The 27993-nt window shown below is 36.3% G+C and overlaps 1 protein-coding gene and 1 long non-coding RNA gene across 3 annotated transcripts in view; both read left to right on the top strand.

Annotated features, from left to right (window-relative positions):
• Positions 1 to 27993, top strand: part of DIAPH3 (diaphanous related formin 3) — a 495444-nt gene that overhangs the window by 389035 nt on the left and 78416 nt on the right. The window lies entirely within an intron of this gene.
• Positions 19969 to 27993, top strand: part of LOC108582900 — a 72312-nt gene continuing 64287 nt past the window's right edge. Inside the window, exon 1 of the long non-coding RNA XR_001896902.3 lies at positions 19969 to 21657. This is a non-coding gene — a long non-coding RNA (uncharacterized LOC108582900). The remainder of the gene's footprint in view (positions 21658 to 27993) is intronic.

Below are 27993 nucleotides of genomic sequence, written 5' to 3'. Positions count from 1 at the left end.
CTAGGGAAGCCTAAAATAATTACGAGGTAAATAAGAAAAAGACATGGATGTAATTATCTTTTAATAGGTGTGTGGATCCTTACTGCCTAAGGTAAAGTATATATAGTAGGTGCTTAACAAATGACAGTAAAGGTAAAAATATACTGCAGTCTCTTAAATAGATCTTTTTTGTGTTTTGTCTTGCCTTTCTCTTGTATAGCAATACAAACAGGAAGAGTTGGAATAAGTCAGAGAAGTTCACTGTGAATAATTAAGTAATTCCTAAATTTAGGGTTATGATTTAGAGCCCTTGTGACATATTTTACAATGGCAAAACCTGTAGAGAGGAGAACTATCCTGATCTTAGGATTATTTTGTATTATCCATGAATAAATGGAAACCCAGAGAGGCTGAAAACTTCCTAAGAGTACAGAGCTGGTTAGTGACACAACTGTGACCAGAATATACTTCCAATTCCTATTGTATTTCTTTCTTGATTTTGTATATGTACTTCAGTTATTTTTTTATTATTATTAACAAGATAATCAACTCAGCCCCCATTTTAAGTCATTAACAAAGAGCCACAGCCAAACACAATGATTGTGATATGATTAATGATACACATATACCATTCTACAGTTAACTTAAAATATATATTTTTAGATACTATTTGGGGCAAAATTAGTTCAGATAACTTTGTACACTGATCTTGGAGAACTCAGCCTTGTGACTATAATATTAGTAAAGTGTCTGGGATATAATGTCTCAGATGCAATTACTTATAAATTGTGATGTTTCTGTTTATTATATATACAGCAGATGAGCACTGCATTTTTATAAAGCTAATATGTACTGGCTTAAGTTCTAAGGCTGTTGTGATAATTAAGCTAGTAGATTATACAGCAAGCCAAACAAGATATATCAAAAAGATCAAATTCTCTGTTCTAATATAAATGTGATGGGTTCCTACATTTTTAGAAATTATTTTCTATTCATATTTCTTTGTGTTTTCCCTTCATATTTCTAACCAAGTAGAAAGAAATCCAAATGACCAAATTTATCTTAAGAACTATGTGTATGTAGATTTATTGGACTAGATGTTGAAAAATGCAGGATTTGGTTAAGGAAAATGTCTTCATTGAAAAAAGTCCAGTGATTGTTTTTACTATGGGATGACATTTTGGAGTTCATTGTGTAATCTATTTCTAAAAACTACTTTGTTTTCATTGAAAATACTAACCCTACAACTGACCTATGTGATTGAAATGTAAGATTGAACTTACTTTTTAAATTTGCTTTTATATACTTAAAAGAAAATTGATGTCTAATATTTATATTTTCTACAAGTATATATTGTTGATATTGATCTCATAACTTATTTTTAAAGACGTAAAAGATTTTCTACAGCTATTTGAAATTCATTTATAGGCTATGTAAAATAATAATAATATTAATAATAAGCTAATGTTGACTGAGATATTTGGCTTACTAAATGCCAAGCACTATGATGAATGTCTTATGCAGATTACCCATTTAACCTTCTCAAACATTTCTCTCAGAGAGTCAATATTTTTATCTCCATTTCATAGTTGAAACCAGTCAAGTATTAAGCAGGTCTGATAACTTGTTTAAGGGCATGTAGTCATGTAGTCAAATTTTGAATGCATGCCTATCTGACTTCAGAGTCCAAGTTGTTAATTTCTTTGCCATGCCATACTCTTAACATAACTGCTTGAATCCATGTCTAATTCACTTCCCATCCATGAGCTAATGACTTATGTGCGTACTTCTTTTAGCTTGTAACATAAAGTTGATCAATTGAGACACAGCCTCTCAGAGGTTCTCCAGCCTCTGGTGTGCCTCATCTCTTCTTCCCAAATTTAACCACTAGATAGCACTGTTTTCCTAGTCTGAGGTTTAGATTATGAAAATAATCTAGAATTAATTATGACCACTTTTTATTTCTTTTAATAAAGTCAGTATTAAAACATTTATGATAATTTTAATAAACCTATGCTCTGTTAGAAATATTATAGAAGACTTGGGTAAAAAATAGATATCCAAAGCCCAAATTTGAGTTTATTAGCTGCAATTTTAATTTTTTATTGTCTGTATATCTTTTGCTGTCTGTGTATTGTCTGTGCTTTCTTAAATCAAAGCTATAGTCTCAGACTTCTTAGGTTTCTTTTTATATAGAGAGAGAGCGTCTTTTATCTCAGAATAGAAAAAAAAATCTGCTAAAGTATCCTCCTGGTCGTTGGGGCTAAAATGTCCCTATATGTATTTTAGCAAACTGACCTCAAGCATTCTAACTTCAGTGAACTTCAGAAGCAGACATCTCATGCACTGAATCATCCAGCCTTTGTGCTGTGGTCCAAACATCTACCAAAAACACTTTGGTTATAAGTTGTACCTGTTCTCTTTTGCTTTGGCTGTAAAGCCACAGGCAGAAGTTAAGTATGTGCTAAATCTTTATTTATTCAGCAAAATTTATTAAGCGGTTGCTAAACACTTAAGATTTATAGATACCTTCTAAGAATGCACCATCTAGTTGAAAGACAGAGTAGTAATAATTGCCCTACTTGTGGTAAATGCCAGGTTAGAGTTAACACAAAAAAATTTGACAAGAAAGTCAGAAAGACTGATCCAGACTTCATGAGGACAGTTTAGAGTTGGCTTCTAGAAAGGATCTGAAATGCAAGCTGAGACTTGAAGGATGAATACAAATGAGGCCAAAACCCAAGGACAAGAGTGAGCCTAGCAGCAGCAGCAGCAGCAGTAGCATGTATGCACTTTTTCAGGATGCCCTTTCTGAACCCCAGTCTGAACCTTGTAGAACTGTACATTCTGGCGACACCCTAGTCTTCCCATTTTATAATACATACTGTCCTGAAGATGTTTTTATTCAGTGTCTGTCACACTACTCATGAGTTTCATCAGAGTGGAAATAAGGCATAAAGGAGCATATCTGTCTTGTTGACTGCTATAACCCCAATACTTAGCTGGATTGGTATCAGGCATATAAGTGTTTATAAGAATGTGTTGAATGAACAGACATGTTTATGTTTATACTTGAATGGAACTATTAATGTATATATTAAGGAGAAAAATCAAATCTCTTAATGTCACCCAAATAAGTGGAATTTGATGTGCCAGTTGCTAAAGTTCCAGCTGTGAACACAGTTAACCGCTTCCCATCTCCTCCCTTTAAGTTATCTATCATCAAAAGGAGATATTTGATTGTTTGGTCTATGCATAGCTTCAAAGAGTTGTTGGATCAGATGTAGGGGAGGTTTGATTTTGATTGGGTTACTCACTTCTTAGAAGTGGAGGGCTACTTATTAAATATCTTTCACTTAGTCAAGCAAAGTGTGGCAACATTAAAACAAAAGAACGTATTTGTTGATGAGTACAGGGCATTATCTATTTTCTTTATTCAACACAGTCCAAACCTAAAGATTTTCTGTAGTCTACAGAAAATAGTAAAATTCCTTCTTTTAAATCAAGATAATTAAAATATTTGTTACTGCATTTTAATAAATATCATACTATGGGGTTTGAGTGTTAAGAAATCAGCTGGCCAGTTTAAAATAAAGTACCAGATGGGGAAGAAGTATATTGCGAGTCTGACACCACGCCAAGAAATTTGGACTGTTGAGGTTTTTGAGCATGAAAATGATAGGTCCCCATAGTTTGTATGGAACTAAAGTGTAAGTGAGAAGGAGGGATTGAAAGGACTTCATGGCAAACTCTGTGCCAATATGAATCAGCTGCTAGGGATGGTGGAAAAGTCAAAGAGGGGAAGACAAAAAAAGTCAAAAGGAAAGAAGCCCAGCTTCTAGCTCTAGGTTAAGACACCCTCACAGATAATTGCTAATAATTCATAAGCAAGTGAGTTATCTAAAGGAGAATCTTTAAAACAAAAGAATGGCAAGTTACGGCCTGAACTTTAGGAATGGCGTCAGGTGAGTAATGAAGTGAAGGAAAGCAGAAGAGAGATCAAGAAGTTGGGAGGAGTTACGCAGTGGTGGAGCCTATACAATGAAGGTTGAAAGAAGACTTTGATTTTCTCATTTGTTTTTCTTTTCTTGATTGTTTTCTTTGTAACCTCTGGTATACCACTGAGTGACTAGTGTTTTTCAGGATACATTTATTCCTACTCTCCTAGGGACTTCCCTTCCTCTGTACGCTCTGTAAACTCTCTGTAAAACTTCTGTGACAAAGGCTCCACAGATGTGAATTGTTGAACCACACCTTATGCTGCATCTGCCTGCAGTTTGTTTGCATCCTCATTAGGTGGTTCTCTTTTCATAAGTGGTACAGTGGGATTTTTTTTCCAGTTAAATGGATAGAGAGTAATCAGAAAGAATTCTATAAACTATATGCAATTAAAACCCCTAATGATAAAACTATTTAACTGTGACAAAATAAGATAAAACATAATCAAAATTTTAGGCAAACAAGTATTATGCATTTTTAGAGAGCATCCATAACCTAAACAAAATCTTGCTATATTATCTTTACACTAAATCAATTCTTAATAGCCTTAATTTGGATTTGATTATCTATTTTTACTCTTCCACTTATATATGGCACTTTGAGAGATTTTTATAGAAATAAGATTGTATTGCCTCTAGGCACAGCTGCTCTGCCACTCTAAGATTTGAAGTCAGAGTTAAATGTGAAGCTGGTTAGATATCTTTAAATTAGCATATTTTTCTAAGGGAAGCACACAAGACAGGCTTCGTTGTTGATATATCAAAACTCCATATAGAGCCACCTCTCCCCCATCCCCAATCCACTCTATCTTGGGTCGCCTTGTTTCTTGACCTGCCTTTTCTCAAACAGCAAGAGTTTGTCTTGAGGCAGAATTAGGAAATTTCTAAGGTTTCCATTGGTGTCTACTGAGTACTAACTGCCTTAAATCTTCTTTGGAAACCATGAGGACAACTCTATCGAAGTAATGAATGAGTGCATGTTGACAACTCTATCGAAGTAGTAAATGTTGACAACTACCATTTTCATTTATTTTAACTCTATCTTATTTTGAAGTAGAAAGAGCATAAGGAACAATATATTAAAATTACTTGATTTTCTAAATGTCATTGGCCTATTTTCTTGAGAGTATTTTTTGTTCTTTTCTTGATGAACTTATGCCTGCCAAATAACCTAAGAAAGGGAGCTATTAAAATACTAATTGTTTTTGACACCCTTACACTTGGGCTTTCATGCAGAATCACATGCTACCTGTAGCTGTCAAAAGACTTAAATATTTTTTAAGGAGATTTTTCTAGGCCAGGAATGTAAAATAATTTGGATGATTTCACAACTTATTCAAACATCAGTCTCTTATATTTACCATGTAGTCAAGCAAAAGGCAGAACAGACTCAGCAGGGCTCCCGCCTAGGTAAGGATGCCCTGTGGGTAGACAGGAAAGGCTCTTCTTATCTAATTTATAGTCAGGGCAGGACAACCTTTTGGCATAGTCATTATCAAACAGACTCTTAACCATGAACAGGTTAGAAAAGTCTCAAGTAGTGAAGACTTCAAGTTGTTTTAAAAGGACATTTATGCAAGAAATAGCAAATGTCTTTCATTTAATGAGCATTCACAAATTCCTATGCTGAAGGCTGGAATAAATTTAGTGAGAAGGAGATAAAGAACTGTATTGTATAAGGAAAGTAATGTCCTTGACTTCCCTGAAATGGTTGTTATGATTAATATGTCTCTTGTTCTGCTTGTGTTCCATAGTGGACTCTAATTATTATGATCTTTTTAAATTGTTTGCCCATTCTGAATCTCCCTCTTTTCTCGTAGCAGAAGTTCAGAGTCTAAGTTTATAAGGAATCAATGGACAGACTTTAGAAGCTCCTTGAACTCTGAACTTTTGTTTTAAATTTTGTGCTTGGACTTTTAAAAAAAACTGGTGAAAGGATATATTGATTTCATCAAATTTCTCCCAAAATAAAAATCCCTTTTAAAAGAGGATTAAAGAATTACTGATTTTGTCGTTTGATTACTGATTTGTTATACATTGTCTCTGTTTCTATGTGTTGTGTAATTTTGCATTACTTAAAAGGGAAGCCATTTCTATGATATTAATACTTGTTTGCCATTTGAGAACTAAACTTTCATGGGCATATCAAATGCTTGGTGAATCTACAGTTTAAAGACAAATAAATTGTTTAGCCTAAACAATTACAGTCCAACAAGGTGGTGCTACTGTGGAGGTTCACTGAGCATACAGAAGAAATGACATCATCTGTACTTGGGATAGTCTTTGGTCTTACTGGATCTCCCAAGCTGGAAGGAGTGCAGGGCTCATCTGGGTCATACAATTTGGAAGGAGCAAGAAAGAAAAAGAGGAGCCAGAGGAGGAGCGTTCTCCCCTAGGAGCCACCAGTGACACAGAAGTTGGGAAAGGGATGGCGTTAGGAGATATACCCAATGTAAATGACGAGTTAATGGGTGCTGCACACCAACATGGCACGTGTAACAAACCTGTGTAACAAACCTGCACATTGTGTAACAAACCTGCACATTGTGCACATGTACCCTAGATCTTAAAGTATAAAAAAAAAAAAAAAAAATTAGTGTGGAAAAAAAAAAGAATAGTCACCAAAGCCACATGTTCAGAAAGACCAGGTAGAAAAAGGATGGATTAACACCTGAGCACAGGTTGGTTCGAAGGACCCAGGTATCACTGCTTACCTTGAGAAACACGGTATTGGTAGAAACTGAAGCCAGGTAGCCTTGGCTGGAGGAGGAGTGGAGCTGTTTTTTCTTTCTTTCTTTCTTTCTTTTTTCTTTCTTTCTTTTTTTTTTTTAAAGCCTAGATATGAAGAAAAGAAAAAGTAAGGAAATAGCTGGACCAAATGGCTTGTGATTTAATGAGCATATTATGTTTATTTGCCATTCATATGACAAAGGCTTTCCTGTCTTTGTATTCTGAAAGGAAGTGTTAATAGCTCTGGAGGTGTGGGGTTAAGACTTAGGGGAGCAGTAGCTTAGGTTAGGTTCCTGGGGAATGGGATGTGAGAGCATAGGTGCAGAGCACCTGGACAGTTACAAAGGAAGGATGTTTGAACAGAAGTGGTGGCAGACTGCAATTGAGGGAAAATTCGGAACTCCTACCTGATAACACCTGTTTTCTCTGAGAATTAGGAGATAAGGTCTCTTCCTTAAAGTCATAGTCTCTGGCTGGGGGAAGGAGGCAAGATCAGTGGGGGATGATGCATCTCCTCTAAGGAATGTCAGAGGAAAGTGATCAGGGAGACACAAAGTAAGTTTTACATTAATTGCAGAGGGAGATGATTACTTACGTAGTGATAGTACAGTGTGTGAAATCCACGGGAAGAAAAGTAGCCAAGGTGCCTCCCAGGCCCTGTGAAAAAGGGCAGATTGTCCCCAGTAGCCTAAAGGTTCTAAAAAGTAATCTCCGCGTGTGACTACAATGCTCAGTTAGGCAGTAGGCAGACTGGGTGTGCTATAGAGCACCAGCCAAGCAGTCATCAGATTTTCTGAGAGGATGAGATATTTTGTGTTTTGAAAAGTGTAGTAGTTATAGGAAAATAATGAAAACTCTTTTGGATTATAACCATGTGTGGTTCACCAGTGTTTTTGCTGTTGTATTCCATCTGTAGTAGGCGTTAGGGCAGGGATAGGGGGACCCTACTGTAGCTGAATTTCTTCCAGGCATGTGCCAACTGCATTTTGTGTCTGAAATCTTTTCTAAGAAAACAACACTTGGTATTTATTTATAAGATACCATTGGATTTATATTTTACTTTATTTGCCCTCCGTAAAGGTCAGTTCCAAGTAGCCACAGATACAGAAACCACCTTTTAAAATTGCTGTCAGTATAAAAATAAATAATTTGCAAAATATCTTACACATAGTAGGCACTTTAAAAAAATAGCAGTAGTCATTCTTATTCAGTAACTATTTGTGAACGCATAAAACTAGCCAGATTTTCAAACACTGTTTCTACAAGTGAATGGTCTGGCAGAGGAGTTTGACCTTGAAAAACAGTTCAGAGTCAGGTTTGGGCTTTGAGTTCAAACAGGTCTTGGTTTAAATTCTTGACTTACTATCAGGGTGACTGTGGCAGGTTATTTGTCTTTACATTTTTCTTTTCCTCAGCTATAAGAAGAGAAATTACTCTATGTGTTTCATAGACTGTTAGGAAGACTAAATGAAAGTGTGTGAAGGTGCCCAGATTTGTGATGTAGTGCCTGGAATTGAGTAGCTACTCAATAAATTCAAACTATGCTGGCACTTCCTCATTCCTTCCCCTTCTTCACTTTCCTTCCGTGATACATTTGCCAATAGAAAGTTATTGTAAATCCTTCAACGAGAATGGTACATAGAATGGGTTTAGTAATTGGAGACATGGAAATTAATTTTCTTGCCGTGACTATGTCTTGGACTGTACTTAAAATACATGAAGTAATATGAACTAGTTTAGCAGAAAAAAGTTGAAAATTAAGACTATGGAGAATTTTGCTTTTAAAATAGAATAATAAAGATATTTTTTACCTCCTTTTGTCCTTGGGAGTCAGTCACCACAGAGCCACCAAGAGAAAGAGTCACAAAAACAATTCCCAGTACCTGTAGCATCAAGATATCTTTAATCTGGAACAACAATATATAGAGACAGGAAAGATGGAAAAGATGATGATGCGAGGGTAAAGCTGGAATCCTGACGTATTATTTTCCTAGGGCTACCATAGCAAATTAGCACAAATTGGAAGGCTGAAAACAAAACTTTATTGCCTCACAATTCTGGAGGCTGGAAGTCTGGAATAAGATGTTGGCAATGCTGGTTCCTTCTGGCAGTTCTGTGGGAGAATCTGTTCCATGCCTCTCTCCTAGCCCTGGGCGTTGCTGGCGGTCCTTGGTGTTCCTTGGTTTGTTGCTGCATCACTCCAGTGTGTGTCTCCATCATCACATAGTGTTCTCCCACGTGTCCTTTAACTTGTCATGTGGCCGCCTTATAGGGACACCAGTCATTGGATGAGCACTCAACCTAATCTAGTATGACCCTGAGTTTGCCTGATAACATCTTCAAAGATCCTATTTCCAAATACAGTTGACATTCACAGGTACTAGGGGTTAGGATTTCAACATTTCTTTTTGAGGGGACACAGTTCAACCCACAACACCACAGGGCCCCAGTGGCAAATGGACTGATCCATCCCTCCCAGGACTCTGAGAGCTCAGGAATTATTGGGGCCAGGAACTGCTGACAGAACTAGTGAGCCATACAGCTGAAAAATGGGACTGGAAAAGGAGCAGTTCAGCTACCATCTAGACAGTCTGACTCCGAAATCCAGAATTTTAACCATTATGCTGTACTGCATCAACTCACTTCCCTTTCCGCCACCCTTCCAGGAGATCAGAGATTTATCATTTGAAACAATTGCACTCAAGAATCTAGAATGGGAATATGAAACAGGAGCGAGATTTCTACTGCAAACAGAGATTATGTAAACACAAGATGACCTAAAGAGAAAAAAGTGGAAATGAATGGAAAAAGCCTCTTCTGACTCCCTTCTGCCACTTAGTTCTTAGCATACAGAAGCCAAGTTTATGTTCCAAGCAGATGACAGAATACATCTCTGGATATAATAAACAGTCTAGAGAACAGGCTTTCTGATACTAGTCTGCTCCTCCCCACAGTACTAGCTCAGAGCAAGAGAATTACACAGAGAAACCCATTAGCTGACCAACTTACTTATTCACACAAAATGTTTGCTCTTAAATATTAATTTGGGCCAGGAATTCATTAGCTAACATTTGAGGAAAACATTTAACATGGAGAAAAAAGGAAAAACAAAGGAGCTCTTAATAAAAAGAGGAAATATGAAGAACAAAAGAAAAATTTCAAGCAAAACACCACAATTATAATTTCAGACATATCAAAGACAATTTTTTTTTTTTTTTTTTTTTTTTTTTTGGTGATGGTTTCTCTCTGTTGCCTAGGCTGAAGTGCAGTGGCATGATCATAACTCACTGCAGCCTTGATCTCCCAGACTCAAGCTATCCTTCCACATCAGCCTCCTGAGTAGCTAGGACTACAGGCATGTACCACCATGCCCAGCTAACTTTTTTATTTTTTGTGAAGACAGAATCTCACTATGATGCCCAGGTTGGTCTTAAACTCCTGAGTTCAAATGATTCTCCCTCCTGAGCCTCCCATAGTGCTGGGATTCAGGTATGAGCCACCGTGCGCAGCCTAAAAGACTATTTCAATGATGAAAGGAAGAGGATACATGCATACACATATGTGTGTGTGTGTACACACATATATGTATATACATATGTACACATATATACATATATTCACATATATGTATATATACACATGTGTATACACATGTGTGTGTATATATACACATGTGTATACACATATATAAAGATGTATGTATGAAAAAGAATTAGGAAACAAGGATCTCTTGGATATGGAAAACAAGGTAGCAGAAAAAAATTAGTACAATATTTGAAAAAGCATAAAGATAGAAGGTTCTTGGAGATTGTTTTGTCTATTTATTACTGTTTTAATGGATTACACAGACTGGGTAAGTTATTATGAACAGAAGTTTATTGGCTCACAGCTCTGGAGGCTGGGAAGTTCAAGATTGAGGCTGTGGCATCTAGTGAGGGCCTTCTTACTGCATCTTCCCATGGTGATGGGCTAAGGGAAACCAAACAGGTCTGGACTCATCATCCTTTGGAAGGAACCTATTCTCACAATAATGGCATCAATCCATTAATTAAGAGACGCCTCATGGCCTAATTACTTTGTAAAGTTCTCATGTCACAATACTACTGCAATGGCAATTAAATTTCAACATGAGTTTGGGAGGGGACAGCCATTCAAAGCATAGCAGGGAAGATCAGGGGAAAATGTGAAACTTACAGTTAATCTGAATGATCATTTGTACAATTGTATTCAAAAGCTTTGGGGATAATTTTAGAAAGCCTTAATGATAGACACTTAAAAAAAAAGATCATTATTAATTTTAGAAAAAAAGACATGATATATGATTATGGTACACTGTTTGGCATAGTCCTAGATACTATTTTACTTTGCCATAATAATAGAAACATTGTAACCAGACTTTAAAATGGTACCCAGTGATCTCTGCCTCTTTGTTTTCACACCTTTATATAATCCACTCCCCACCTCAAACATTGTTCCAATTAAATATGGCAGAAATGATATCTCACTAACAAGCTTGGATTATAAAAGATGCGGCCGGGCACAGTGACTCACCCCTGTAATACCGCACTTTGGGAGGCTAAGGCGGGCAAATCACAAGGTCAGGAGATTGAGACCATCCTGGCCAACATGGTGAAACCCCGTCTCTACTAAAATACAAAAAATTAGCCGGGCATGGTCACATGCGCCTGTAGTTCCAGCTACTCGGGAGGCTGAGGCAGGGAAATTGCTTGAACTCAGGAGGCACAGGTTGCAGTGAGTTGAGATTGTGCCACTGCACTCCCGTCGGGCAACAGAGCAAGACTCCATCTAAAAAAAAAAAAAAAAAAAAAAGATGCTGAGGCTTTCATCTTGGGTGCTCTGTTCTCTCTCCCTCTTCTTTGGCTATGGGAGACACCATGTTGTGAGCAGCCCTTTGGAGAAACCTAAATTGTAAGGAACTGGAGCTTCCATCTAGCAGCTGTTTGAGCTTCTAAGTTTATCTCTATTAAGATATAACCAGGAGCTGAAATCTCTTCTTTCATTTGGTTATCTATCTCCTTTTCTCCTAAAATACACTGGTTGTACTTTTATTTTGCATTAATCCTCTTCACTTTCTCTCTTCCAATACTGTATATAAACCTAAAGAGGAATTTTCTCTGTTCTAACTCTCAGCTTATCATTTTTATGTGATCCAGAAATTAAAGTGCTCTTCAATATGCATTCCTAAGGAGTGATAGGGATGATAGGAGTGAATAATGGTAGTGCCACTAGCTCAGGATAATAAATGTGCTTTTGCATATAAAATGAACACCCTTCCAACCTTTTCTTTTGTGTTCTATAGATAACATTGGCCAGTGATTTTGCAGTACATTTCTGAATTATTTTCTTCCCTTGTCATTCTTAATGTGCAAAAAAAGAAAAACAAAAAAATGATAGAAATGAGCAATAGAGAAAAATCAAGTACCACTGTACTTTTTTTTTTTTTTTTTTTTTTTTGCTTTTTAGAGCAAAGGTACCCTTCTGGTAGTGTGTAAAACTCTGATAGATAATGTGTATGCACTGACTCCTTAGTAAGCAAGAGGGTAGGATGAAATTAGCATTTTGAAACACTGATGTTAGTTATAATCATTGGCTTTTTTGTAAAGAAGTGACTTTTCATATATTACACTGATCTCATGAAAGCCCGGGATATAGTTAGCATAGCTGGAACTGTGGTTTGGAGGGGAAATGATGGTTAGACAGCTTGTTATTTCGTCTAGGTAAAGAAATAAATACTAAATATTTTTCTACTTTTAAAGGGTTTATGAATTTTTTGAAGCAGGAATTGACATGCATTAAAAATGCTATAATGTCTTATTGATTCCCAAGCAAATTAGAAATTATTAGTGTTAGCCATGGTGTACATTATTGTGATGTGATGGCATTTGGCCTAAACAGTTTTACCATTTATTAACACTAATATTGGAATAAATGAGAATGATCATTAAGTGCTATGTACGTGATCATTTAAGTAATCATGCTTGCCGTCTCCTTCTATTAGTCAAACCTCTTTGGGTTAATTAGTCAGAAGAGCTGTCTTATTCCAATTTCTAGAAGAATAATGAAACAAAGGAACACTGAGATATACCAAAGAAAACAATAGAGCATCACTCATTTACCTCATATATTGACTTTATGTACCCTCACCTAGTTCGTATTGCCACCTTAAGGTTAAAAAAAGTCTGACAACCTTTTTTATTTTCAGATAAGATAATTAGGCCTATTAAATTATATTTGCATACTTTCCTCCGTTAAAGCATGTATGCAGCATAACAATGCTAATATGATATGCAAATAACAACAAAGTACACATTTACCAACATATTCATACTGAAAAATGAACTAGGAAATACTGTTAGGATTTAGCATTTAAAAATGTTAAAACATCTTGTATTTTAGCTCTGACGAGCCAGTAACTCAATCTATATAACTTCAAGTCTACAAATATAAGAGACAACTAAGAAACTTTTATTATCAGCTCTTTTATTACTCATATCTTGTTAATATAGTTACTCTGAAGAGTTTTTAAGTTGATATTTGATAAACCATGAACAGAGTTTTATTAAATCCAAAGTGCTATTTTATCACTGGATGGAAAGAATATGTCATAACTTTTTCTTAGTTTTCCCCATGCACTAAAGGAGGAGAAAATAGAAAGTAAAAGATCTTTTAAAATTCTTTGTTATCTGTTATCAAGCAGCTTCTCAAATGAGAGTGATGATGTATGCTCTATTTTTTAATATGCCAGAAGAAAAAAGTGAAGGGCATAGTGGATTAAGGAAAATCTCTGACAGTCTTATAGGGCAAAGTCCTGCCTGAGACATCTCCCAGGACCTGTTTCTACACTTGCAGCCTTTGACAATAGCAGCCTCTCTAATAAGTCTCAAGGCTTTCATCACTTTTTGTTTTTTGTTTGTTTGTTTATTTGGTTTGTTTTGAGACGGAGTCTTGCACTGTCTCCTGGACTGGAGTACAGTGGCGTGATCTCGGCTCACTACAACCTCCACCTCCCAGGTTCAAGCAATTCTCCTTGCCTCAGCCTCCCAAGTAGCTGGGATTACAGGCACACACCACCACACCTGGCTACTTTTTTTTGTATTTTTAGTAGAGATGGGGTTTCACCATGTTGGCCAGGCTGGTCTCGAACTCCTGACCTCATGATCCGCTCACCTCTGCCTCCCAAAGCCACAGCGCCCAGCCACTTTCATCACTTTTTAAACACTGGTCTCTCTGTTTGCTACTCACTTACTGGAAGCTGAACACCGCCTATTACTTTTCATTCTGTTAACTTACTTTCTCTTCATTTACTGATCCCTGTTCCCTTTCCTTGCCTAAATATAAGAAGTCTTGATCTGCTGAGGGTGAGAAAGAAATGTATTTAGTGATGAGATGAAATAATACAAGTCAGTAACTTTAGGTACTATGTTGTAGAAATGTGATATTTCCTAGAAATTAACTCTGTGTCTTCTACATATTGTTTTCATAACTAGAAAAGGGGTTTTGAGAATAATTAAGTTATTTGTGATTAGTTTTCATATCCTGCTGATACCACTCTCCTTGTGGTAGTTTCTGTGCCCCAGGCCCATCCTTATATGTTTTCCAAAGTTTGCTTTTTTGTGTTGTAGGCCTGTATGGTTCACCACACACTCTACTAAACAAATCTCCAGTTCTATCTATAATCTCTTTGTATTTTTGCACTAAGATCTTCTTTAACCATGTTAAAAAGGTATTTTTCTTTCAAAAAATGCCAAGCACTATTTCAAAACCAGAAATAAAAGACTATAACTGATCCAGATGTGGTATTTCATGCCTGTAACCTAGCACTTTGGGAGGCTGAGGCAGGAGGATAGCTTGAGCCCAGGAGTTCGAGACCAGCCTGAGCAACTAGTGAGATACTGTTTCTACAAAAAAGAAAATTCAAAATTAGCCAGTTCTGGTGGCGTGCACCCATGGTCCCACCTACTCAGGAGCCTGGGTTAGGAGGATCAGTCAAGCCCAAAAGGTTGAGGCTGCAGTGAGCCATGATCCCACCACTGCACTCCAACCTAGGGGACAGAGCAGACCCTGTCTCTTAAAAAAAAAAAAAAAAAAAGAGAGAGAGAAAAAAAAAATTATTACCTCTGTGAAGCTGAAGCCCCCTCTTCACTAAATTACTTGGCATTGTGTATTGAGATTTAGGAAGGTTTTTTAAATTTTATTTAAACTTACCATATACTCCCTAGCTTCTTCCTTCATTTTAAATGTAAACTTTATATGGTAGAATCACATACATACGGAAAAGTAAACCATCCTAAGTATATGGCTTGATGAATGTTGATTAAATGAGCTTGCCTCTATAACTAGCACCCAGATCAAGAAACAGAATTTAATTAGAAACACAGTAGCCCCGTGGCCAGTCATTACCTCACATTCCATACATGTCCTGACTCTGAGCATAAACTAGCTTTACCTTGTTCTTTCCAAAAATAGGATTGTACACTTTGTATCCATGTTGTTGTATGAAGCTGTAATTCATTTATTCTTACAATTGTTTAGTATTCCACTATAAGGGCATATCACGACTTTTTTCCCTTTTATCAGTGGATATTTATGTTGTATCTAGATTTGAACTATTACAAATAACATGGCTAAGAATGTTCTTATTGTGTATGTCTTTTGCTTCTATCAGACATACACCTAGGAGTGTAATTGATGTTTTGTTGGATATGCATATATTCAGCTTTAGTAAATACTGTCCAACAGTTTTCCAAAATAGTTGCACCAGTTTATACTTCCATAAGCCAGGTATAAGAGTTTTAGTAATTCCAGTAGGGTATCTCAGTGTGGTTTTGATTTGCATTTTTTCTATGAGTAATACGAGTACCTTTTCATAGGCTTATTTGCTTTTGTGGATATTCTATTATGTGAAGTGCTTATTCAAGTCTGTCCTCTGTTATTTCTCTATTAGGATAAATTATTATCATTACTGTTTGTGATGATTTTTCAGTGCTGCCATTGAGTAGGTTTTATTTGTACGTTTTTATCATTACTGATAATAAATACTATTGACTCTGATGTACTGGAGTAATGGGTTGGAAATAGGTGAATGAAAATCAGACAGACCTAAATCCCAGTGGCAAGAAATAGCTGGAACCTCAGATGGGTTCACACCTCCTTCCCCAAGGGTTTTGGGTAATTAGGTAGCAGATTAATGGATCTGTAAAAATAACTGTGACTAACCTTAGTCTACATGATGCCAACTGAGCCAACCAATGAATTAAGTTCTCTTCCATGCAATTTTAACAGCAACTTTAGCAGATTTCCCCCGCTGCCTGCCTGCCTTCCTTCCTTCCTTCCTTTCTTCCTCCCTTCCTTCCTTTTTACTAAATTTACCACATGTATCTGTTTAATAAAAGGTATATCAATAGTGAAAGTATTAGTAGATTATAACTTTTTAAAAGTTAGTTTATATACCCTACTTATTTCTAGGAAGAATTTGAAATGGCTTACAAAAAAAGGCACATAATAATTATGTAATTATAAGAGAAAACAGATGCTATAAGAAAAGAAAGTTAGCTTCTTAGCTTATAGCCTTGGTTCTCAAATTTCAGCATGCACCAGAATTACCTGTGGTCTTGTCAAAATACAGGTTTCTGGGCTCAACCCAGAGTTACTAATTCAGTAGGTTTATGGTAGGCATGAGAATTTGCATTTCTCAATTCCCAAATGCTACTCATTTAAGAACCACACTTTGAGAACCACAAGATCTAGATCATCTTTATCCATTTTGAGTATTTGGAATCATCATTGATTAATATTATATTTTTATTAGTCTTTTTGTGAGCCATATATTTCAGTGTCTAATCATACATAATAATAGCTATTATTTTTTATAAGGCTCATTATATGGCTATACAGGATGTGATTAATTCTATATCGTATCCTGTATATTATCCTGTATATTCATATGTATTCTGAACCTTGGCCACATTAGAAATACCTAGAGAATTTTTCTATTGGCTCCACATATTCTGATTTAATTGGTTTAAGATAGGGTCTGAGCACTGTATTTTTTTGAAACTATCTTTGTGATTTCAATGTGCAAAACAAAATTCTAAGCCACTGATAGGTAAAGATAAAAAAATAGCCCCTTTTGCCAACAAGTAGCAGATTGTATCATTTGTGGCTTCTTTTCCGTCAATGTGCCTAGCCGCTCATTCTTTCTTTAATCTGTGTGGTATGTTTTTGGTTCTTGAGTATACCATTTTGTTCTTCTCTTAATTGAACTTCATCCTGTTTTTGATGAACTATTTCTCTAATCTATCAAGGTCATTTTAAATTCTATGTCTTCTAAAGCATTTAACCCCTGCCCAACTAAGTATCATCTGCAAGTTTAATGAGCAGATTTTCAATTTCCTAATTGAGACTGTGCTCATTAAGTTTTAATATTTTATAATTTTATTGCAAATTATTTCCAGCATGTGGGTGATGCTACGTTGACCTTGCCCTGGCTGTGCACATTTTCTTCATTATCAATGAACGTTTATTTAGTGCTTAGAAGTTGTGTGGTATTGAAACAAGTTCTGTGACTTCTAAATAATTGAAAATAAGTACTGAATCTGACACCATGTAGTTTGAACTCTAAGGAGAATATGTATATAACATAAGCTGTATGAGCAATACAGAACATATAAGCATTTAAACAGAAAAACTAAACATTGAACGAATAGTTCATAGGTCTGTTCATAAGTCTGTAATGATCTTTACTATACCTGTATGGAAAAGAGGTTAAGTATGTAGGCTGCCACTTTACTAGCTGTGTAACCTTTAGCAAGTCACTTGCTTCTTGTGCCTCAGGTTTTTTGGTCAGTAAAATGGGATTATAATCATTCTAGCCTTGGTTCTTTGTGAGGCTTAAAATCCAGTAATGCCTGAAAACTTCTCAGTGCAACCTAGCACATAGCAAGAGTTCAAGTAAATTAAGAGCCAAATGAGAAATTGATAGTAGAAAGTATTTTAGGTTAGGTTTGACAAGACTGATAATAATCCAAGTGACAAAAGGATGATTAGTCTCAGATCTACCTTCTTCAGTGACTAATTAAGCTAATGTGGAACCTTCCATTTTTACAAACTAGAGCTTATTTTTCTGTAAGCAAACAGTTTCGATTTTCATTCTCAATTTGCTATATTTATAATTGGAAAGGGTGCTTTTGCAGCTCATTATAGCTATTAAGTGGCAGAGTCAAGATACAAACTCAGAAATTCTGTCTACAGGTTGGTTACTGCTAAATGGCAGAGCAGAGGGAATAGATTGCCCCAGACATAAGAGGTGAGAGAAGTGAGAATCTATTTTAGAAAGATAGGATTCCAAAAAGAATAAAGTAGCTAGTGTTTGACCACTTACTACATGTCAGACACTATTGAGTGTATTATTTGCATTGTCTCAAACTGAGGCTTAGAAAGGTTAAGTAACTTGCCCAAAATCATAAAGCTGATAAATGACAGAGGCAAGAATTAAACCCAGATCTGTGACAGCAAATTCCATTCTCTAAATCACTTCAATAAATTGCCTTTCTTTGAATGGAATCAGGAGATTACTTTTTCTGGAACAGAAGATGCACTCAAAAATATCAGAAGTAGAGAGCAGAAAGATAAGTTGGATACAGAAGTTGTATTTACTCCCTGTTTTGTGACATATTAAATGGGAAAAATCAGCTGAGAGATTTCTCTTCAGTTTAGCATGTATTTAAATTAGTTAAATAGCTAAAACGTGAAGGTGTCTCAGAAGGAGGAGGCTGGAGATGGCCTAAATGAGGGTTTTAGAAATAGAGATAGATTAGAAGGCGTCGGTTAGAAGGGCATAGAATTTATATACTTTATCTTCTTTTGTTCTTTGATTTCCTTAAAATAAGTAAATGCCAAGGGTGATCTCTTTGAGCCCATAAAAGCTAATGCTGTTTTTGTGAAACACACATTTTTATAGCACTTTACAGTTTTCAGAGTGCTTTCAGATACCATATTTTGTTTGATCTTAATATAGTGCTGGCACTTTTACAATTTTGTTTCTATTATCCTAAAACATCCATAAGCATAAGAAATATATTTATAACAAATTGGATGGAAGACACACCTATTCTGGAGTTTCTTTGAATATACCTGTTTAAATGTGTTTATTTCGTTGTAAGTGACAAGTATAATTATGATCAATTAAAATATAGATATTACTCAGAAAATACCAGCCATTAGGCAGTGTCACCAGAGGATCTTTGCTTTTCTATCTCAAAAATCTCAATACTGCTACTGCTCAAACATGTTCAAAGCAGTTTTCCCCCATGCAATAGTTTTGAGTCCAAAAAATATCAGTATAACAAAAACTTATATTTTCAGATTTGTATTACTGTATTATTTGGAGTCACGAAAATCAACTGCATTTTGTCTGAAGTTTAGTGATTTATAAACACTCTTGATCTCATAAATTAGAATTACATAAATATCTGTGGTTCATGAGAGAATAGAAGCCTCAGGTATCGAATTTCTTGGAAAGTTTTCTAATATTTGCCCTTTACTAACAGATTGGACAAAAGTTAGGCTTCGTCCAGTTTGTCTATTTATAAAAATCATTTTTAACCTTGAAATTATTTCTGTTTTTGTTCTTTAACTCAACTTGTTTGGTATTAGCCTCAGAACTAAATAATACAGTATGATCTGAACTATCCAGATAGTATTTAAAAAGCTAGAAAGCAGAATCATTTCTGCCAGACAGTAAAATATTTGTAATTTTCATTAGTAGCTACTTACCGCTAATAAAGAGTTTACTTTTAAAAAAATCTTTTATAAAATGAAAATAAATGTCTAAATGTGTTCTTAAGGGAGATAATTTCTGTTCAGACACTTTACATGTATATATTCAGACATTTTATACCAAAACCAGAACTAGCTAATGTGTTTCATTCTCTCCATTCCCCACTTACCCACATCCCCAGATAATTATTTAAGAAATTTGAATGGTTAAATTAAATATTATTCTTACATGCTAAGAGTTTTTTGTTTAGACCTTTCCCATTATAGAATTTGTACTTAGCCTTGTTCTAAAAGAGACTGAAGCTTTAAAATGACTACATTAGCTAGGTGCAGTGGCTCACGTCTGTAATCCCAGCACTTTGGGAGGCCAAGACGTGGGGATTCTCGAGCCCAGGAGCTGGAGACCAGCCCTACGCAACATGACAAAACCCCATCTCTAAATACAAAAATTATCTGGGTGTGGTGGTGTGCGCCTGTAGTCCCAGCTACTGGGAAGGTTGAGATGGGAGGATTGCCTGAGCCTGGGAGGTTGAGGTTGCAGTGAGGCATGATAGCACCACTGCTCTCCGGCCTAGGTGATAGAGGAAGACTGTGTCTCCAAAAAAAAAAAAAAAAAAAAAAAAATTGACTACATTATTGCTTATTGTGGTACAATACTAATAATGTACCTGAAGTAAAGAAAACCCTATAGAGGTCTACTTAGTTTTGAATCCCAGCTTTGCTGTTTATATGCTGGTAGTTACTGAATCTCTTTGCACCTCGGTTTCCTTATCTAAATTATTCCTACCTTATAGAGTATTTGTGAAAACTAAATTAAACAAGCCATGCAAAGCACTATGCACTCAATAAAATGTTAACTGTTATTACTGATGATAATATTTAGTTCTGTACTAACAAGAATGTTGGCTGGGAAAGAGACTGTACTCTGGAAATATTTGAGTTTTGAAAATTTTAGACCACTGTCATCTGCCAGGTTATACCAACTAGCCCCATTGTCCTGTGTTGCTTGAATATATTCTGCTTCTTGGCTCATTAAGAAGTGTTACTGGATAAGATCCATAGAATGTTTTACATGACTATGAGTGGAACTGATCCAATTTATGAAGCTTGACTGCAGAGGTATTTAATAGTGGCTGAGGTAACCCACTTTTATGTCATTTGATTAATTTTTCCATTTTACTTATAGTACTGTTACACCAATTTCAAGATGTTTTCAGTGTCCTGCTTTAAAAGTTTACTTCAAAAACAGTGTAATAGATATTCTCCTGTTTGATGTAAAATTATTTAGAAGACATGCAAGGTTGTAGCTCCTAATATAAAATGCTTAGATATGGTTACTCCTTCCTTCATACAATTACAGACATCTAGAGGTTGAATATCCAGGTGTAAAGAAGCAAGTTAATTTTTTACAGGTTGTATACATTTGTGTCATAGCAGTTGATTGAAGAAAAAATGGATTTGTAAATAACACTTGTAGCAATGAAATTAAACGCTGACTCTTAAGGTGTTTACAAATAGAAAAATCAAATTAGGAGGATTTTAATTTAATGATTAATTATTTTACTGGTATTTTAAAGGAATGGTTCGATAATGATATTTGTTTCAGGCTATTAACAGCCAGAACCTTGGCTCCCAGAATTAAGAAAAGAAATCAGTTCTTGTTAATTAAACTTAAAGATGATGGCAGAGATCTTTGCGCCGTGAAGCGGGAGCCTGATCTATGGCTATTTTGTTCCATGCTTGGTATAACGCAGTACACTGTTCTCAGCCAAAGCCCTATGTTGTCTGGGCAACTCCCGTTGCCATAGCAATGAAATTCTTTTGCGGGAGCAGGGCGAATGCTAATTGTAGCCATTTGTTGTTCCTTCTGTCGATCCCTTAACTAGCACAGTTGTAGAGCAGCCAGAGACTCTGGGTGAACAGCACGCAGTGCCCCCAAAAGCATTGCTGCTGAAGGCAACCGGCTGCTCTGCTTAAAAAATCATTTGAGCAGCCGACAGTGCTGACAGTGCCACTATGTGGGCAGAAGCACAGCTTGACTCAGACCCTGACAACTGTTGATCTGGGACTTAGAGGGAAAGAGAAGACTGTTTAAAACCTGTTGAGAAGGTACTGATGACATGGAGATTAATTTGACACCAGTCCCTCAGAGGTAGGTGCTAGGCATATCATAACAACTGTTTATACAGACCTGAGCTCAATATTGGAATGCCCAGAGGCTGTAGGAGACAGATCAGTGGTTATTCCTTTTATTTCAATCTGAAACTGCATTACCGTGGCCTACGGTAAAAATAATTCATTTGGTTGGAACCAACCAATTGTAATTCACACAGGTATTAGATTCGGTTTGTACTGGTAGCTCCCTCCTCTCTTTATAATCCCTTATTTTTAGAGACTTATGATTTAACTGCCAAAAGTGACTTGAAGCTGAAAATCAACTCAACATAAACGAGAGCAGACCCCTTTTGAAAAATAAAAGGCAAAGTGATACCTACCAATTGCATGATCTTTCATGCTAGTTTAATTTGATAAAATGTTCTTAAACCTGGAAAGTAGTAATTGTTGTAAAACCTAATTGCTATAGGTACTTGGAGATGAAAATACTTATTATCATGGTAAGAAGAAACATGTGAGGTACTATTTATATTATTATATCCTCCCTTTGAAAGTGTATTGACCCATAAAAATGGTTAAGTTCATGAGGTTTTTAAAACCAGCTATTGTGTAAACAGCAATAAATTTCAAAGTAGTTTTTTAGGTATAAATTTAACGTATGTGCCTCTTAATTGAGTAGACTGATAGTGCATCCTAGCTGAAATGTTCTTAAAATTCAGGAGAACTAATACTGTAGGCTCGTTATATCAAGCTATTTCTTACTGTTGCTTTATGGTTTTTTGTATTGAGAGAGTCAAAATCAGTAATAACAATGGCCCGGTCATTACCACAGATTCCTCTTTTTATTGACCAGGAGGGAAGGAAGGTTTCAACTCAATGTGGTTTTCTTTTCCTTGAAAGAACTCCATGTATATTTAATGTTTGTATCACTTGTCCTGCTCTTTCCAGGGAGATAGCTAACAGAGTATCATGAAGGGCCCTGAAATAAATTAGTTTCTGATGATGGTGATCCTAATATGTCATTCGTGTGCATCAAACACTTGACAAATTAGTTTCATTAAAACAGATACCAATCCATAAATTCTAAGGAGAAAAAATTTGAAATTTATTTTTTGAAATTTTCTAAGACCTGTTTTTTCTTTGAAGAAATACCTATGAACTGTGTAACAAATACTATTTTTAAAATAGTATATACTTCTTGTTTGTGAATTGTGTATGCAAGGTATCTTGCATATAAAATTGTAAATTATATATGTGAGATACTCTTTAATAAGCCCTATTGGATATAATAAAAGGTTATTTTATTAAATCATCTACTTTAAAATATTTGGCTTTACTTTTTTTTTTTTTTTTTTTTTTTCGAGACAGAGTCTCACTCAGTCACCCAGGCTGGAGTGCAGTGTCACTATCTCGACTCACTTCAACCTCTGCCTCCCGGGCACAAGCAATTCTACTGCCTCAGCCTCCCAAGTAGCTGGGACTATAGGTGCATGCCACCACACCTGGCTAACTGTCTCACTCTCAGTAGAGAAGGGGCTTCACCATGTTGGCCAGACTGGTCTCGAACTCCTGACCTCAAGTAATCCACAAACCTCAGCCTCCCAAAGTGCTGGGATTGTAGGCGTGAGCCACCGCACCTGACCTGGCTTTAATGTTGAAACACTGCGTGCTCAGTGTGATAAAAGAGCTCTAAAATGTCAGAAATACTCTTAATTCCTCAGTCAACAGAGATTGAGATGCTGTCAGATTACCACCAACGGTGGCTTCTAGCTTCTGGCCCCCTCTAATATAAAATGCTTAGATATGGTTATACCTTCTTTCATACAAGTACAGACATCTAGAGATTGGTTGAATATCCAGGTGTAAGGAAGCAATTTAATTTTTTACAGGTTGCATACATTTATATCATAGCAGCTGATTGAAGAAAAATGGATTTGTAAATAACACTTGCAGCAATGAAAGTAAAGGCTGTCTCTTAAGGTGTTTACAAATAGAAAAATCCAGTTAGGAGGATTCTAATTTAATGATTTATTATTTTACTGGAATTTTAAAGGAATGGATCAATCATGACACTTTGTTTCAGACTATTAACAACCAGAAACGTGAATAGGTCTCCTATAGGATTCTGAGAACAAGTGAAGTCTAAAAGGTCTTTATAATGAGGCTGCACATCCATTTTTTTCTTGGCAGAGAGTATTTGTGTTTTCACAAAACCTTGCAACGTATTGCATGAGAACTGGTAGGAAAGATTTCTGTAATGATCAAGCCACAGCAGCCTTCTGGAGAAATAAGAGTAGATATTCCACCCTCACTCTGCCAAAGTTCTTTTCCCTAATGACCAAAGATCTGAAGGGCCTAAAACTGGAATGTAGGTTGAGGAGTGCTCTAATATCAAGAAGTTTTCTACAAGTACATAATATTCAAACTTATCAGGAAAGCAGCTCTTCTGGTACTGGGAACTCTACCAATGTTGTTCCAGGGGCAGAATCAGAGCCACTGCTGACACTCTGTTCCATAGCCTTCCAGTGTAAAAACCTGCAGCCACTTATCTTATTGCATGGTTTGTAGACCTTTGCTTTTAGTGGTGCAGCATGTTCTGGCTAGCTAAGCTCATTTGGGCCAAGACATAGCATTCTCAAATAATTTACAGTGGAAGGCATAGAGTCTGCAGGCGTTTAGAATCAGGCCACTTGATTATAGTGGCATTTATAAGAATTATTACCTAGGAAGGAAGAGTTGACTAGGTGGAAAAGAAATCCAGGAACCAAAATGGCTCTCCTCTCATTCTTGTGTGGACAACAGGACAGTCACTTCCTGAAGTGAGAAGAATGCAGTCATAGATATCATTAAAATTTGACACATTGCCACCTTGAGGAGAGAGTGCCTCTATAGTAGGATGTAACTCAAGCCCAAGAGGAGATCTTGCCTGGGTGCTCATAAGGTTAGATGGCCCTCTCTTTCCAGCTTGACATTTCTTAGGTCCCAGTGGCCAAGGCAGGACCTGATGGCTTGAAAATACACTCCAATGGGAGAATGGGGGAATGAGTGGCCTGAATTTTAAAATTCATTTTTTAACCCTTACTTAAACCACTCATGCCTTGTCCCTCCTTTTAAATAAAGGAAACTTGAAGCAGCTACATCTCATGAAGATCCACTCACCTTCCTACCAGGAAAGCTGATGAGCCATTCTAGCAACATATGGGTGTAAACGGGCTGATTTAAAATACCTAGATGCAAAATCTGCAAATCACATAAATATTTATTAAAAGATTCATTCCCTCTTGATTTATGCCAGAGTCAAGCCTTACTAGGACATTGTCTGGAAGAGCCTTCCCTAAGTGCACATGTTTCAGTGATCATCCCGAATAATACTGATTTTTTTTTTCATATTGGTACTTGGCAATCAGTTATTTTTTAGTATATTTGTATTTTGTAGTTTGGTTTGCTATTATGGTTATTTTCTCAATCATTTTCAGCCAAATATGCCTTCTTTGCAGCTTAGTGATGTTATCTGAATTATTTTTATTGTATGCAGCATTAAGCAATTTGCTTCTAAGAAAACTAGTCAAAAATGAATGTTTCCGAGTAATTATATATTCATAATTTTTTGCATCTCATTATGATTTTATAACTTGTGGGTAATAGTAGTTCAAGTTTTTACTTTTTAAGACTTAAATTCATTTTTCTCTTTGTCAATCGTTGTAGGAAAATGATGAGTCAAGCCAGAAACTATCACTATTTAAATTATAAATTATACATAATGAGAAATATGCTGTCAGTGGTTCCAAACCTTGCTATGTGTCATAAGCAAGTGGGCAGCTTCTTTAAAAAATACTTTTATGAACTTCATTCCAGACTTACTGAATCAGAATTTCTGGGCATGGGTGCCTAGGAACTGTTTTTAAACAAATTCCTCAAAAACTTGTTGTGTAGCTGAAATGTCTCTGATCAGGAAAGGAGGATTTTGGAGATAATGATCTGGAATAACTCACCTTTCAATGTCAAATTCCCATGTGAAAACAGGGTTAAAATCTTGCGGGTGACTATTCAAAACCCAGCTGGTGCTGGTTGCAGTGGCTCACACCTGTAATCTCAGCACTTTGGGAGGCCGAGGTGGGCAGATCACTTGAGGTCAGGAGTTTCAAGACCAACCTGGCCAACATGGTGAAACCCAATCTTTACTTTAAAAAAAAAAAAAAAAAAAAAAAAGCCAGATGTGGTGGCACACACCTGTAATCTCAGCTAATCAGGAGGCTGAGACACAAGAATCAGTTGAACCTGGGAGGCAGAGGTTGCAGTGAGCTAAGATCGTACCACTACATTCCAGCCTGGGCAACAGAGCAAGACTCTGTCTCAAAACAAACAAAAACCCTGCTGGCTTATATTTTTCTTGTTGGTCCTTGTTTGTGTTTTGTTTTTCACTAAAAATAAAATATTTTTAAAGCTACCAGAATATAAAAGAGATATACAGTAAAATCATGCTAAATAAGTAATATTATTACTGACTGAAAATAAACATCAAATAAATGTAATGTACAACATGGACAGAATTGCTGTTTTTAAGATGTAAACATTGTTTAACAAGAACAGCCTGAGAGTGCAAAAAGAAAAAAATTATTGCATGAACTTAGTGATTAGAAATATTCACTTTCAATCCGTATCATTCCAGAATATTTACTCAGAGCTTGAAACGTATTTTTAACATTAGTCAAAACGGCCAAACAAGCAGAGCAGAGTAGTTGGGTGAAACTATTAGAATATTTCTTTGTTTAAGAAATAATTTTTACATATCCCTAAAGTATGCATTGATTGTATGCATTCTTTTTTTTTTTTTTTTTTTTTTTAAATCAGTTTGCTAGTGACAGTTCACTGGAGCTGAGAACAATGCTGGATAGGCTGCTCCTCTCCAGCCTGCCTTCTCTAGCTAATAGCAATACATTGTTTCAGTGAAGTCCGGGCTTCTGATTAACCAGAGCATTATGAATGACTGTTTAACTTAATCTGTGTTTGCATGTGCAGCCTTACCTCATATGTTACATATTCTTGAGAACTGGCAACCACTGGCTTTCAGGTAATTCTCAGTTGTGCAAGGAATATCTCTATTACACACACTAGTCATTTATTTTTTAGTCAATTGTCTTTCTCTACCCACTAAAATCATGAGAAAACTCAACAACCTTGGTACACTTGTCTGAAATACCTCTTCCAAGATATTTTGCTGATCCCCTATTGGAAATGTCATTCTCCAGATATACCAGAAGAAATTACTAAAACTTTAGTATTCTGTTTTTAAAAGATAATTAACCTCTAGGTTAAACAATTCAGTATTCACACTCGAAATAGTACTGGCCCCTGCTGTGTTGTTTTTTAGTCCCATCTCCCTTCTCTTTTGCCTTCTCTTTCACATTCTTGCTTGGTTCTTGTTAAACATGCTGACAAACCTCAGGCTATGTGTTAAAGCTAGAGGAAAAAGCAAAGCAAACAAATAACCAAGTTTTTAAATTCTTCCTTTCTGGCAGGCGAAAGTTGTTCCTATGAAAGCAACTAGAGCAAGAAACCTTCTTGAAACAAAAAGGCTCCAAGTCTTAAGGTTATCCGTAAACTCTACTGTAGCTATTCGTACTGTCATGCAGACCTATAAGGGGTGCGTCCAGGGTGAGAGCATTCTCTCCCTGAGTGTTCTCATCTACTCGGTGACTCTTCCCTCAGGCATCCCCAACATGGTACATCTCTATCCTCTTAAAGTGCTTTTGCCTTCACATCTTTGGTCAGTCACCCTGATGGGAATTTTTTTCTCCCTTGTCCAGGTGCACTGTTGGTTCCAAAACTCTCTTTCAGATGTCGCCTTCAAGGCCCACTCTTGCTCCACACCTGGCCAAAGAAAGCTAACCAGGGCTGCTCTGTGCTACAGTAATAAGTTATACCTCTGTTTAAACTTGGTTAGTGGTAGTTATAGTTGTCTTTCCTAATAGAGAAGGAGTCTCCAATCTTTTGGCTTCCCTGGGCCACATTGGAAGAAGAAGAATTGTCTTGGCCCACACATAAAATACACTAACACTAACGATAGCTCATGAGCTAAAACAAAAACAAAAACAAAAAAATCACACACAAAACTCTCATAATGTTTTAAGAAAGTTTACGAATTTGTGTTGGGCCGCATTCAAAGCCATCCTGGACCGCAAGTTGGACAAGCTTGTAATAGAGTGTGCCCTCTTGGAGGGCAGAGGCCATCTTCTTCATCACTGATTCCCTAATGCCTAAGAGAATACTCAGCACCCCAGCACATAGTACATATTAACTGAACTTGGTGGACATTATTTCTACTCATAATGTCCTTGAGTCACAGTTTTCAGATAATTAACCAATATAATCT

This window comes from Papio anubis, chromosome 15 (genome assembly GCF_008728515.1).
Source record: "Papio anubis isolate 15944 chromosome 15, Panubis1.0, whole genome shotgun sequence".
Lineage (NCBI taxonomy): Eukaryota > Metazoa > Chordata > Mammalia > Primates > Cercopithecidae > Papio > Papio anubis.
Note: the sequence above shows the minus strand (reverse complement) of the source record. Positions and strands in the feature narration are given on the sequence as shown.